The sequence below is a fragment of the Erinaceus europaeus genome, chromosome 8 (assembly GCF_950295315.1).
Source record: "Erinaceus europaeus chromosome 8, mEriEur2.1, whole genome shotgun sequence".
Classification (NCBI taxonomy): Eukaryota; Metazoa; Chordata; class Mammalia; order Eulipotyphla; family Erinaceidae; genus Erinaceus; species Erinaceus europaeus.
This window is the reverse complement of record NC_080169.1, coordinates 125,746,456-125,759,514: the sequence shown is the minus strand read 5'-3', so window position 1 is coordinate 125,759,514 and position 13,059 is coordinate 125,746,456.

The following is a 13,059-nucleotide window of genomic DNA, read 5'->3' as shown; positions in this document are numbered from 1 at the left end:
AAGATTTATTCTGCAGCGCCCCATCAAGAACGCCAGGGATCATGACAGGGTCATCTCCTCTGGACCTGCATTCAGACTTCAAGGAAGCTGAGCAGGAAGGACGAGAATGGGACGACACATTCTCCCCCCATTATTGTTACAAATAATTATACTGTCACAATTGATTAATAGTGCTTTGGCAGTGCCTGGTGGGAATGGAGAGGCAGAAGCACCCCCTCTCCCTTACACAGGGGCATATTTGAAAGTTACATTATGAAAGTGGGGAAGGTGGGTCAGCATAGACGGACAAAAGAAGTCATGTTATGACTTGCCCCTCAAAGAAAGAATGCAGAGATTGAGGCCTCCCAGGTACAAGTTGACGTATTGAAACAAAGAAAGATTAATAGTTAAACTGTACCAGACCTAGATGAACAGTGGTCCACGACTAGGCAAAGATCCGTGTGCCCCCCCATAGAAGATTAATGATAGAAAGAGCCCTCCGCAAAAGTCAAAAACAATTCTCGGTATGACCTCCCCTGAGAACAGGGCGATACTAAGCATTGTACCATTCTTTACAGAAATAGGGGAGTAACATGTAGCCTGCCAAAGCCACAAGACTATGATGCTTATTGCTACTTCCTTGTGAGCTAGATGTTTAGGCAACCTGAATGTAACCTGAAAAAAGTATAAAAGCTAATGCAGTTTCACTATTAAAATGAGTCCAGATTCACCCTCCATATGAGTGTGGTGTTTCTGTTCTCCCTTGCGCCGACTCCTGACCGACCGGGGAGGTCACCTTCTGAGACCCCTGACTCTTCTGCTGCTCATCCGCTGTGGTGGTCCGCTGCAGCTGCCACCACCAACTTGGTTCCTGGGTTATCTCCACCTCCCGTGACGCTAGCCCAACATCTTCACAGGCGGTGAAGCAGGTCTGCAGGTGTCTGTCTTTCTCTCGCCCTCTCTGTCTTCCCCTCCTCTCTCCATTTCTCTCTGTCCTATCTAACAACAATAACTACAACAATAAAACAACAAAGGCAACAAAAGAGAATAAATAAATACTTAAAAAATAGAAAGTAATGGGGGTAGGGATTTCTGGTGGTGGGAATTTTGTGGAATTGTACCACTCTTATTCTATGGTTTTGTCAATATCTTCATTTTATAAATAAAAGAATTTTTAATTCAAAATTGTGGGGCAGTAGAGTGCTATCTTAGGGGAAATTGGTAATGCCAGCTGACACTGTTGTCATACTGGTACCTCCTGGGCATAGGTCCAAGATGTACATCACCTTTAACCACTATCTATAGTCCCTAACACCATCTTGTCCCAAGTCCAAAGATGAGAAAACTGGCCCTAAACCAACCCTTCATGTTCTCAACCATGTTCTCCTGCTCTTCTTTAGAGAGCTGGTTCCAGAGTTACTGTTTCTGGAGTAGGTCTGTAAAATTACCTGGTCTTCTCATTGGACTAACTCTTGAGTCCTTAGTTGCCTTAATTACCACCCCATATCCACCACTCCCCCACTGCCTTTTATAAGCTAATTTACCTATTAAAAAATTCAAGATTGTCAGAGAGAAAAATATAGAGTCTCACTGGGAAAATATCTCAGAGAAAAAAGGCATATGAAAAAATTATGAAGAGACAGCAGTGACGGAAACATAATTTTAAAATATATATTTTGTGTTATATCAATGAGAAATTCAGAATGAAAGACAATGATGGCAAAGCACCGATCAGCTGTGGGTGATGCTGGGTCTTTGGAGACTTGGGCATAAAATCTCTTTGAATAACTATTATGCTATTTCTCCTATCCATGAAAGAAATTTTAAGGAAGAAGACTAGCAATGAGTGAAAAATAGGGTTGCAGGGAGTTGGGTGGTAGCTTAGCGGCTTAAGCGCACGTGGCGCAAAGCGCAAGGACCAACGTAAGGATCCCGGTTCGAGCCCCCGGCTCCCCACCTGCAGGGGAGTCACTTCACAGGCGGTGAAGCAGGTCTGCAGGTGTCTGTCTGTCTCTCTTCCTATCTCCCCCTCCTCTCTCCATTTCTCTCTGTCTCTCTTCCTATCTCCCCCTCCTCTCTCCATTTCTCTCTGTCTCTCTTCCTATCTCCCCCTCCTCTCTCCATTTCTCTCTGTCTCTCTTCCTATCTCCCCCTCCTCTCTCCATTTCTCTCTGTCTCTACCCAATAACAAATAAAGAAAAATAGGATTGCAAAAATAAGGAGACAGCAAACATTGCTTTGTGTCATAAAATCCTTAGGAAATAGATGCAGGTATGTTGGAGCCCCAGTGGCGCAGTCGGTTAGCGCAGGTACTTATACAGGAAACACAGGTGTGTGTGCAGTCGTGCCAAGCCCATTTAGAACTTAGGAGTGCAACGCAACGAGTGCCACCCCAGCAGGCTTCACTTCAGACTGTGTCCAGAGACTTCAGGTGTGGAACAACCCTTCAGCTTCATTACTCAGGGGAGACCTTTCCTTTCATAGGATTCTCTAATTCCATCCCAGGTGGTTCACTTCCTAACAAAGTCCCAAAACCTAGATATAGACCAGGTCCCATGAGATAGAGCCTATGTTCACAGGTATCCATAAACTAGGGCAAAATATACACCTGAAAGCAAAAGTACACAGTAGTCTGAAGTGAGTACCCCCCCAACACTTCCTCTGCACTATTCCAGCCTTTAGGTCCCTAATTTTTCAACAATTTGTTTGGCTTTGTATGTTAACTCTCTTTTCAGCCACCAGGTTCCAGATGCCAGCATGATGCCAACCAGACTTCCTTGGACAGATAACCCCACCAATGCGTCCTGGAGCTCCGTTTCCCTGGAGACCCACCCTACTAGGGAAAGAGAGAGACAGACTGGGAGTATGGACTGACCAGTCAACGCCCATGTTCAGCGGGGAAGCAATGACAGAAGCCAGACCTTCCACCTTCTGCAACCCACAGTGACCCTGGGTCCATGCTCCCAGAGGGATAGAGAATAGGAAAGCTATCAGGGGAGGGGATGGGATACGGAGTTCTGGTGGTGGGAATTGTATGGAGTTGTACCCCTCCTATCCTATGGCTTTGTTAGTCTCCTTTTTTAAATTAAATAAATAAAGAAAGAAAGAACTTAGGACAATGAATATTACCTGTCTGACTTTCAACTAGAAGTCAGTTTCTGAGAGGTTTATTTGAATGTTATTTCCTAATTACACTTGTATAGCAAGGACTTGGTCTGATACTCTGTTGATACATCATTTCTCAGAGTGGTTCTCAATGTATTTCAAGATTTAGAAAGTTAGATAATTTTGTGCCAGGCTAGTCCAAACAATATAGCTTGTCTCTATAGTATAATGCATCACTGTTCAAAATACGATATTTGTTTTAGTAGATTTATTTTGCACAATTAGAATTTCAATATACTGAGGAATTGTAAAATAATCTGTTTGTAAGCTGTCTAATGTGCATAAACTATAACCTGTCCGGCTGAGAGTATAAACTGAAGTGCCAACGCCCATGTTCAGCAAGGAAGCAATTAGAGGCCAGATCTCCCACCTTCTGTACCCCATAATGATCCTGGGTCCATACTCCCAGAGGGACAAAGAGTAAGAAAGTTTTCAGGAAAGGGACAGGATACGGAATTAAAGACAGATACAATTAATAAATACAGCATTGCTTCTTTTGTACTCTGTAATAGCATCCAGGATGACCCGTTGAGCATGCCTTATCAGTTATATATAACCCTAACCATAACACTAACCCCTAACCCTAACCGTTAAACCCTAACCCCTAAAACCTGATTAATTCTAAACCCAAACCCTAAGCCCTAACCCTTACCTACACTAGCCATCAACTGTAACTTTCTGCCATCAAGTGCATTCCGCTGAATGTCCACAAGGTGGCAGCAAAACAACACAATTCTGGCGGCTGTTTCCAAGCATTCCGTGGACTTGGAGTTGAGACTTCATGCACAGTACATCTAAACGTGAATTTCATAGATTAGTACACAGTACCTATGTGTTGGTGGGGAGGGGGGGGGCATGAGCAAAGGGAGGGAGAGTGACAGGCACCAGAGAGCAGCTCCAGCACTCTTAAAGCTTCTCTACACAGAGGCTTGGGGTGGGGTGGGGGGGAGCTGGGGCAGAAGTGGTGCTCTGTTGGGACCATGTGTGAGCCTGACAGAGCTTAGGGAGAACCACCCCCTTCCTTGGATGGAGGTCTGAGAAGATAGCCTCTTGGTGAGTCTCTCTCAACCGAGGTGAGCATAAGGGGGGAAACTCAGACTTGGCTCTTTCCTTCTCGACTCTCAGGCCCACAGATACCCCAGTACTTCCCTCCATTAACTGCAGGCCACATGGCCGCAGATTCACTCATTCAAAGTCACCTTCTTATCACAGAAGAACACACCTTATCACACACTTCATCACACCCCTCAGAGCCCAGACAAGAGAAATGCCAAACTATATGGCCTGTTGATATTCATCTTCTCTCTGTCTCACCCTATGGGTTTAACCCCTATGCTTCTCTCAAATACCTTTGGATAATTAAGTTGCTTGTGTCATGGAGAATAACTGTCTTGTATCTCATCAATTCCTGTCATACCAGCCCCCTACCTTAGGGGCATGCCGACCGTTAAGAAACCTGTAATTTCTGACATATTTCAATAATAATTCCCTTTGTTTGGTTTTCTATTTAACTCATGTCCACCTTGCTAATAAACGAGTTCCGAGCACGCTGAAGAGCTCCCTGGTGTCTTTTACTTCGTGTCACCCCTGTTGTGAGCGAGAAAGAACCAGTCCGTTACCTTTCCCCTGGAGACCACCCCGCCAGAGACCCGACAGTTCTCCACTGTGAACTCAGATGGGCATGTGCTTTACTGGGTGAACCATCTTCTGATTGACATCAGAGGAGTTTGGAGGGAGAGAGATTGAGAACTATTTGTATGAGAGTAAGTCAAACACATACACCCACCATGGGGACTACAAGTTCTATTTGAATGTGATTTGAACCCTAACCTGACCTTAATCTCTAATACTATCCTATCCATATTTATAAAAGTCAATTTTTATTTTTTAATTATCTTTATGTATTGGACAGAGACAGGTAAAAATCGAGAGAGAAGGGGTGATAGAGAGAGACACCTGCAGCCCTGCTTCACCACTTGTGAAGCTTTCCCCTGCAGATGGGGACCAGGGAACTGAACCTGGGTCCTTGTGCACTGTAACGTGTGCTCAACCAGATGAATCAAACTCAATTTTTAAAGCAGCCAATATCCCCTCATCTACACACTTATGGTTTCTAAAACAACCAGTTTCTAACTCAAAGTTGTGTGCCTGTGTATCTCTAATGTTGGTATGCTTCTAATTCTGCTTCTAAAAACCCCTTCTGTTTCATTTGGTTTAATCCCCCCTGCTTAACACTGTATTCTATTTACATAACCACTGCAGGGCATTGGTTCAATCCCCACTGGTTCATGATGTGTTTTTGCTCCGCCCCCTCTCCTTGTCACACTCTGATTTTCACCAGTCACTTTTCTCTCCACCCTCTCGACGTCACATCCTGTTCACACCCTACTTGCAAAGTATATATAAGGACAGCATTGTTAGTTTTAGTTTAGTTTAGTTTTAGTTTAGTTTAGCTCGGCTTAGATTGTGCTGCGTGCTGCATGAATAAAGAGATACTGAGTACAGCTTAACCATGAGTCCCGGGTCGTCTGTCTCCGTCAGCGAAGCCAGCCCGGCATCTAAAATTCAGATGACCTGAAATATAAAACCGGACAGCTCAAGAAGCTATTACAGAAGCTATAACTCCCACCTTCTGCCAAAATAATTTTGATGCAAATTCCCAGAGGGGAAGAAATGTTAGGGGAAAATGACTACAGGACTGTAAACCCCAATTCCATCAGGACCCTGAGAAAGAGAAAAAAAAAAAAAAAAGGAAGGACACTCAAAAGTAGTAAGAGGTGTAGGTTTGACTTAGAAATGAAGAGAAGGCGGGAGTCTGGCGGTGGCACAGCGGGTTAAGTGCACATGGTGCAAAGCACAAGGACCGGTTTAAGGATGCTGGTTCGAGTCCCCAGCTCCCCACCTGCAGGGGAGTCACTTCACAGGTGGTGAAGCAGGTCTGCAGGTGTCTGTCTTTCTCTCTCCCTGTCTTCCCCTCCTCTCTCCATTTCTCTCTGTCCTATCCAGTAAGGACATCAATAACAACAACAATAATAACCATAACAATGTTAAACAACAAGGGCTGTTGTTGAGCCAGATGTTGTTGAGCGCGGGCAGCGAAGAAGAGAGAGAGGGGTCCGGAGCGAAGCGGGAACACAAATCTTTATTTGCGCTGGCACCTCAGAGTTGGGTGCTAGAGAGGCAGGTTGGGCCACGTGGAGGTAGTGAAAATGGCCGCCTCACGCAGTAACCTTTCCTGCGTCTGAACACCGGAGTGAAGCGCTGGCAAGAGAGAGAGGTGCAGAAGAAGAAGGGCTTTTATAGGAGCAGCTTTCGCAAGAATGGGAAGGGGGAGGAGTAACCAAAGCACTCCAGGGTAGGATAATAACTCTGTGAGAATGGGAAGGGGAGGAGTGACCAGAGCACTCCAGGGTAGGATAATAAGTCTGTGAGAATGGGAAGGGGAGGAGTGACCAGAGCACTCCAGGGTAGGGTAATAACTCTGTGAGAATGGGAAGGGGAGGAGTGACCAGAGCACTCCAGGGTAGGATAATAACTCTGTGAGAATGGGAAGGGGAGGAGTGACCAGAGCACTCCAGGGTAGGGTAATAACTCTGTGAGAATGGGAAGGGGAGGAGTGACCAGAGCACTCCAGGGTAGGATAATAACTCTGTGAGAATGGGAAGGGGAGGAGTGACCAGAGCACTCCAGGGTAGGATAATAACTCTGTGAGAATGGGAAGGGGAGGAGTTACCAGAGCACTCCAGGGTAGGATAATAACTCTGTGAGAATGGGAAGGGGAGGAGTGACCAGAGCACTCCAGGGTACGATAATAACTCTGTGAGAATGGGAAGGGGAGGAGTGACCAGAGCACTCCAGGGTACGATAATAACTCTGTGAGAATGGGAAGGAGAGGAGTGACCAGAGCACTCCAGGGTAGGGTAATAACTCTGTGAGAATGGGAAGGAGAGGAGTGACCAGAGCACTCCAGGGTAGGATAATAACTCTGTGAGAATGGGAAGGGGAGGAGTGACCAGAGCACTCCAGGGTAGGATAATAACTCTGTGAGAATGGGAAGGGGGAGGAGTGACCAGAGCACTCCAGGGTAGGGTAATAACTCTGTGAGAATGGGAAGGAGAGGAGTGACCAGAGCACTCCAGGGTAGGATAATAACTCTGTGAGAATGGGAAGGGGAGGAGTGACCAGAGCACTCCAGGGTAGGATAATAACTCTGTGAGAATGGGAAGGGGAGGAGTGACCAGAGCACTACAGGATAGGATAATAACTCTGTGAGAATGGGAAGGGGAGGAGTAACCAGAGCACTCCAGGGTAGGATAATAACTCTGTGAGAATGGGAGGGAGGAGGAGTAACCAGAGCACTCCAGGGTAGGATAATAACTCTGTGAGAATGGGAGGGGGGAGGAGTAACCAGAGCACTCCAGGGTAGGATAATAACTCTGTGAGAATGGGAAGGGGAGGAGTAACCAGAGCACTCCAGGACAGGATAATAACTCTGTGAGAATGGGAAGGGGAGGAGTGACCAGAGCACTCCAGGACAGGATAATAACTCTGTGAGAATGGGAAGGGGAGGAGTGACCAGAGCACTCCAGGACAGGATAATAACTCTGTGAGAATGGGAAGGGGAGGAGTGACCAGAGCACTCCAGGGTAGGATAATAACTCTGTGAGAATGGGAAGGGGGAGGAGTGACCAGAGCACTCCAGGGTAGGGTAATAACTCTGTGAGAATGGGAAGGGGAGGAGTGACCAGAGCACTCCAGGGTAGGGTAATAACTCTGTGAGAATGGGAAGGGGAGGAGTGACCAGAGCACTCCAGGGTAGGGTAATAACTCTGTGAGAATGGGAAGGGGAGGAGTGACCAGAGCACTCCAGGGTAGGGTAATAACTCTGTGAGAATGGGAAGGGGAGGAGTGACCAGAGCACTCCAGGGTAGGATAATAACTCTGTGAGAATGGGAAGGGGAGGAGTGACCAGAGCACTCCAGGGTAGGATAATAACTCTGTGAGAATGGGAAGGGGAGGAGTGACCAGAGCACTCCAGGGTAGGATAATAACTCTGTGAGAATGGGAAGGGGAGGAGTGACCAGAGCACTCCAGGGTAGGATAATAACTCTGTGAGAATGGGAAGGGGGAGGAGTGACCAGAGTACTCCAGGGTAGGATAATAACTCTGTGAGAATGGGAAGGGGAGGAGTGACCAGAGTACTCCAGGGTAGGGTAATAACTCTGTGAGAATGGGAAGGGGAGGAGTGACCAGAGCACTCCAGGGTAGGGTAATAACTCTGTGAGAATGGGAAGGGGAGGAGTGACCAGAGCACTCCAGGGTAGGGTAATAACTCTGTGAGAATGGGAAGGGGAGGAGTGACCAGAGCACTCCAGGGTAGGATAATAACTCTGTGAGAATGGGAAGGGGAGGAGTGACCAGAGCACTCCAGGGTAGGATAATAATTCTGTGAGAATGGGAAGGGGAGGAGTGACCAGAGCACTCCAGGGTAGGGTAATAACTCTGTGAGAATGGGAAGGGGAGGAGTGACCAGAGCACTCCAGGGTAGGATAATAACTCTGTGAGAATGGGAAGGGGGAGGAGTGACCAGAGTACTCCAGGGTAGGGTAATAACTCTGTGAGAATGGGAAGGGGAGGAGTGACCAGAGCACTCCAGGGTAGGGTAATAACTCTGTGAGAATGGGAAGGGGAGGAGTGACCAGAGCACTCCAGGGTAGGATAATAACTCTGTGAGAATGGGAAGGGGGAGGAGTGACCAGAGCACTCCAGGGTAGGATAATAACTCTGTGAGAATGGGAAGGGGGAGGAGTGACCAGAGTACTCCAGGGTAGGATAATAACTCTGTGAGAATGGGAAGGGGAGGAGTGACCAGAGCACTCCAGGGTAGGGTAATAACTCTGTGAGAATGGGAAGGGGGAGGAGTAACCAGAGCACTCCAGGGTAGGATAATAACTCTGTGAGAATGGGAAGGGGGAGGAGTGACCAGAGTACTCCAGAGTAGGATAATAACTCTGTGAGAATGGGAAGGGGGAGGAGTGACCAGAGTACTCCAGGGTAGGATAATAACTCTGTGAGAATGGGAAGGGGAGGAGTGACCAGAGCACTCCAGGGTAGGGTAATAACTCTGTGAGAATGGGAAGGGGAGGAGTGACAAGAGCACTCCAGGGTAGGATAATAACTCTGTGAGAATGGGAGGGGGGAGGAGTAACCAGAGCACTCCAGGACAGGATGATAACTCTCATGAGAATGGGAAGGGGGAGGAGTAACCATAGCACTCCAGGGTAGGATAATAACTCTGTGAGAATGGGAGGGGGGAGGAGTAACCAGAGCACTCCAGGACAGGATGATAACTCTCATGAGAATGGGAAGGGGAGGAGTAACCATAGCACTCCAGGGTAGGATAATAACTCTCGTGAGAATGGGGGGGAGTAAGCAGAGCACTCCAGATATTGCGGGGAAATAGACAATGCCCTGAGGACACAACATGGCTGAACAGGCACTACTCTCGCAGGAACTAGCAGTAGCCTGAGGGGACAACATGGCAGATGTGACTGCATCTGCACAATTTCCCAGCAAAGGGCAACAAAAGGAAAAATAAATAAATATAAAAAAGAACTTAGTTTTAAAAAATGAAGAGAAGGTAAAACCATGAAAGAAAGAATGGACAATAAATAATTTTATATTTATGTAAATATAGAGAAGTAATAGTCAACTCATATCTGTTATCTTAGGAAAACTACCACAGTTTCCAATGGAAGGAATAGGGACATGGAACACCGGTGGTGTGAAAGGTGTGTTGCCATATAATTTTGTCAATCAATCTTAAATCATAATAAAAATAAATAATCGGACAGTCCTTATCTACCCTAATCTGAAGACTATTCTCCACATAAGCTCATTTGCTCCGGTCCCTCATTTAATCTGTCCCTACACCTTACCCCAGCAAATGTGAACCCAATTCTAAAATCAAATCCTAACCCTATTCCTAACTCTAACTTATCTGCAGACCTAGTCGCCCCCCCTTTTGCCTCCAGGGTTATTACTAGGGCTTGGTGCCTGCACTACAAATCCACAATATTTTAAAAAATGGGGTTCACCCCAAAAAAGGCATGCACAAATCAGTTCATGCACTGCAATACACCAACAAGAAGAGGGAAAAAAAAGACACTGTTATATCAATTCATACTGAAAAGACATTTGGCAAGATTCAGCACTTAATGGGAAAAATAACTAAAACCCTTAGCCTTAAAGTCTATAACTCTCACCATTACTATTCCTCATAGTCCTGGGAAGACTTCAATAGTACAATCAGCCAAGAGGAGCTATCAAAGGAATCAATATTCATGCAAGCCTACACACTAACTTAAAATGAAAAGACTAAATATTAGAAGTCTCAGAAAGTTAACTTTGGTAATAAATTTTGTCACACAAAGCAATACGCAACCCTCAAAAGGCAAAAATAAATATTGGGTATTTTATAACAAATTGTAGTACATATACTTTTATTCTGAGAAGGCAAGTATGGAATTGGCAAACATTTAACATGTCTTATGAAGGTTACTTACTCAAAGTACATAAGCAATATTAAAGCAAATAATCTCAAAATGCTGTAGACCAGAACAAAAAAAATCTACATTTAGTAGGTATGCAAGGAAAATATGATTTAGTAAACCTAATACTGGCTTAGATACAACAAGTGACCTCCATGACTTTCTTTTTCTTTTTCTTTACTGGGGGATCAATGTTTTACAGTTGACAGTAAACACAACAGTTTGCACATGCATAACATTTCCCAGTTTTCCACACGACAATACAACCCCCACTAGGTCCTCTGCCATCATGTTCCAGGACCTGAACTCTCCCCCGACCCCACCCCAGAGTCTTTTTACTTTGGCACAATGCACCAACCATCCACAGTTTCAACAACTGGGAGAAAGTCTAAGCTTCTCAGACAAAGAAGGGATCACAACAGTTGGGAAAGAGCAAAAGACTGGCTCCCTTACTGACGGCCTTTGGGCCAGTACCAGGCCCTCTCAGCACCTGAGGTCCGAGGCAGCAAATTCTTGGGTTCCCCTATCCACACCATGGGATCAGACCTCTAACAGACAACTCTTTGCCATCACTGGTCATTTTCATTAGGAGTATCCTCTAAGCCCTTTTGTGGGTCTCTCCAGGACTTTGTTCTCACTATCAACTAGTAATGGTAAAAACTGCTTCACTAACCAGAGGCTGCGTTATCATCCTCTGCCACACAAAGAACATTAGTCCTATAGTAGGTGCAGCCTAGAATGTTGCCGGCTATGACCATGGACTGTGACCCCAGAGAGCTGTGGCCACAGAGACTCGGACGTTATCCAGCCTCCTGTGCTAAATGTGGATACATAGGGGCCCCAGGTCAGACTGATGCTTATCATAATCATATATTTATCATAACTGATATGGATATATATCATAAATTGTGGATACATAGGGGCCCCAGGTCAGACTGATGCTTATCATAATCATATATTTATCATAACTGATATGGATATATATCATAAATTGTGGATACATAGGGGCCCCAGGTCAGACTGATGCTTATCATAATCATATATTTATCATAACTGATATTGATATATATATATCATATATTGTATTTATGGTACTTTCCAAGTTTAAGAGCTAGTTGCTGTCCTAATTTGGCTTCTAAGTTCTATCAGCAAATGGGACACCATCTTCCCAATTTATCTAGTCTTACCTCCATGTCAGTTATCCAGCTCAGCAATGACTAAATTCATGGGCTCCTAGGAACATACCTCAAAGAGGCTTCCTAGCTTCTTTCCACTCTAAGATTCCTGACCTCGGCTGTTCTGTTCCTACTCTGTGGCCTCTGCTTACTAAACATTTTGTTCTTAAATCTTACTTCCTTTCAGCCAACAGGTTGCAGATGCTACTAGGATTCCATCCTGACTTCCCTGGGCAGACGACCTCACCAGCAGGTCCTGGAACCTCCCATTTCTAAAAGCCTGCTATAGAAAGATAAAAGCAGGCTGGGTCCACCTCCCAAGGCCCGTGTAAAATGAGAGTAGCAGTTACAGTAGCCAGAACTCCCACATCTGGATCCTCCCCCCCAAATAATTTTGGTTCATAATCCCACAGAGGTGAATTGATAGGGGAAGATGACCAGAGGGCTCTGAGCCCCAATTCCACCAAAGCCTGAAATGTTTGTCATCAGGAATCTTTATTTTTGTATCACTAAAAGGGAAGCAAAGCTGCGAAGCATCAGTGGGAGTCAGGTGCTACTGCACTTACCTGAGAGAAAAAAGAGAGATAAGGAAGGATACTCAGAAGTAGTAATAGGCTCTGATTTAAAAGAATCTCCTTTGGATTCAAAAACACAATCGCAGGGCCAGGTGGTGGTGCACCTGGTTTTGTGCACACACTACAGTGCACAAGGACCCAGGTTCAACCCCTGGTCCCCACTTGCAGAGGGGCAGCTTCGTGAATGGTGAAGGAGAGCTGCAGGTGTCTCTCTACATCCCCATTCCCTCACAATTCGTCTATATAAATATTAAATAAATATTTTTAAAAAGAAAATAACTCTCAGAAACCCAGTCTCTAATATATCAAACAAGTATTAAAACAATGACCAAAAAAAGTAGCAAGAACTCAGGCACATCTGCACTGCCATAGTCGAAAGTGTAAGGTCAATATCCCTTTAACAAACCAGAGACGCAGAGCATGCACATCTGCATGTCCTCCAATGGGCTGGGCCAGGGGCAGCATAATGATTCTGCAAGAGGCTGGCTTGCCTGATGCTCCAAGGCCCCAGGTTCAGTTTTCAGCATTATCGTTAGCCAGAGCTGAGAAGTGTTCTGGTCTCACCCCAACTGTACCTTTCTCTCTGAATTGCTCTCATTAAAATAAATGAGATAT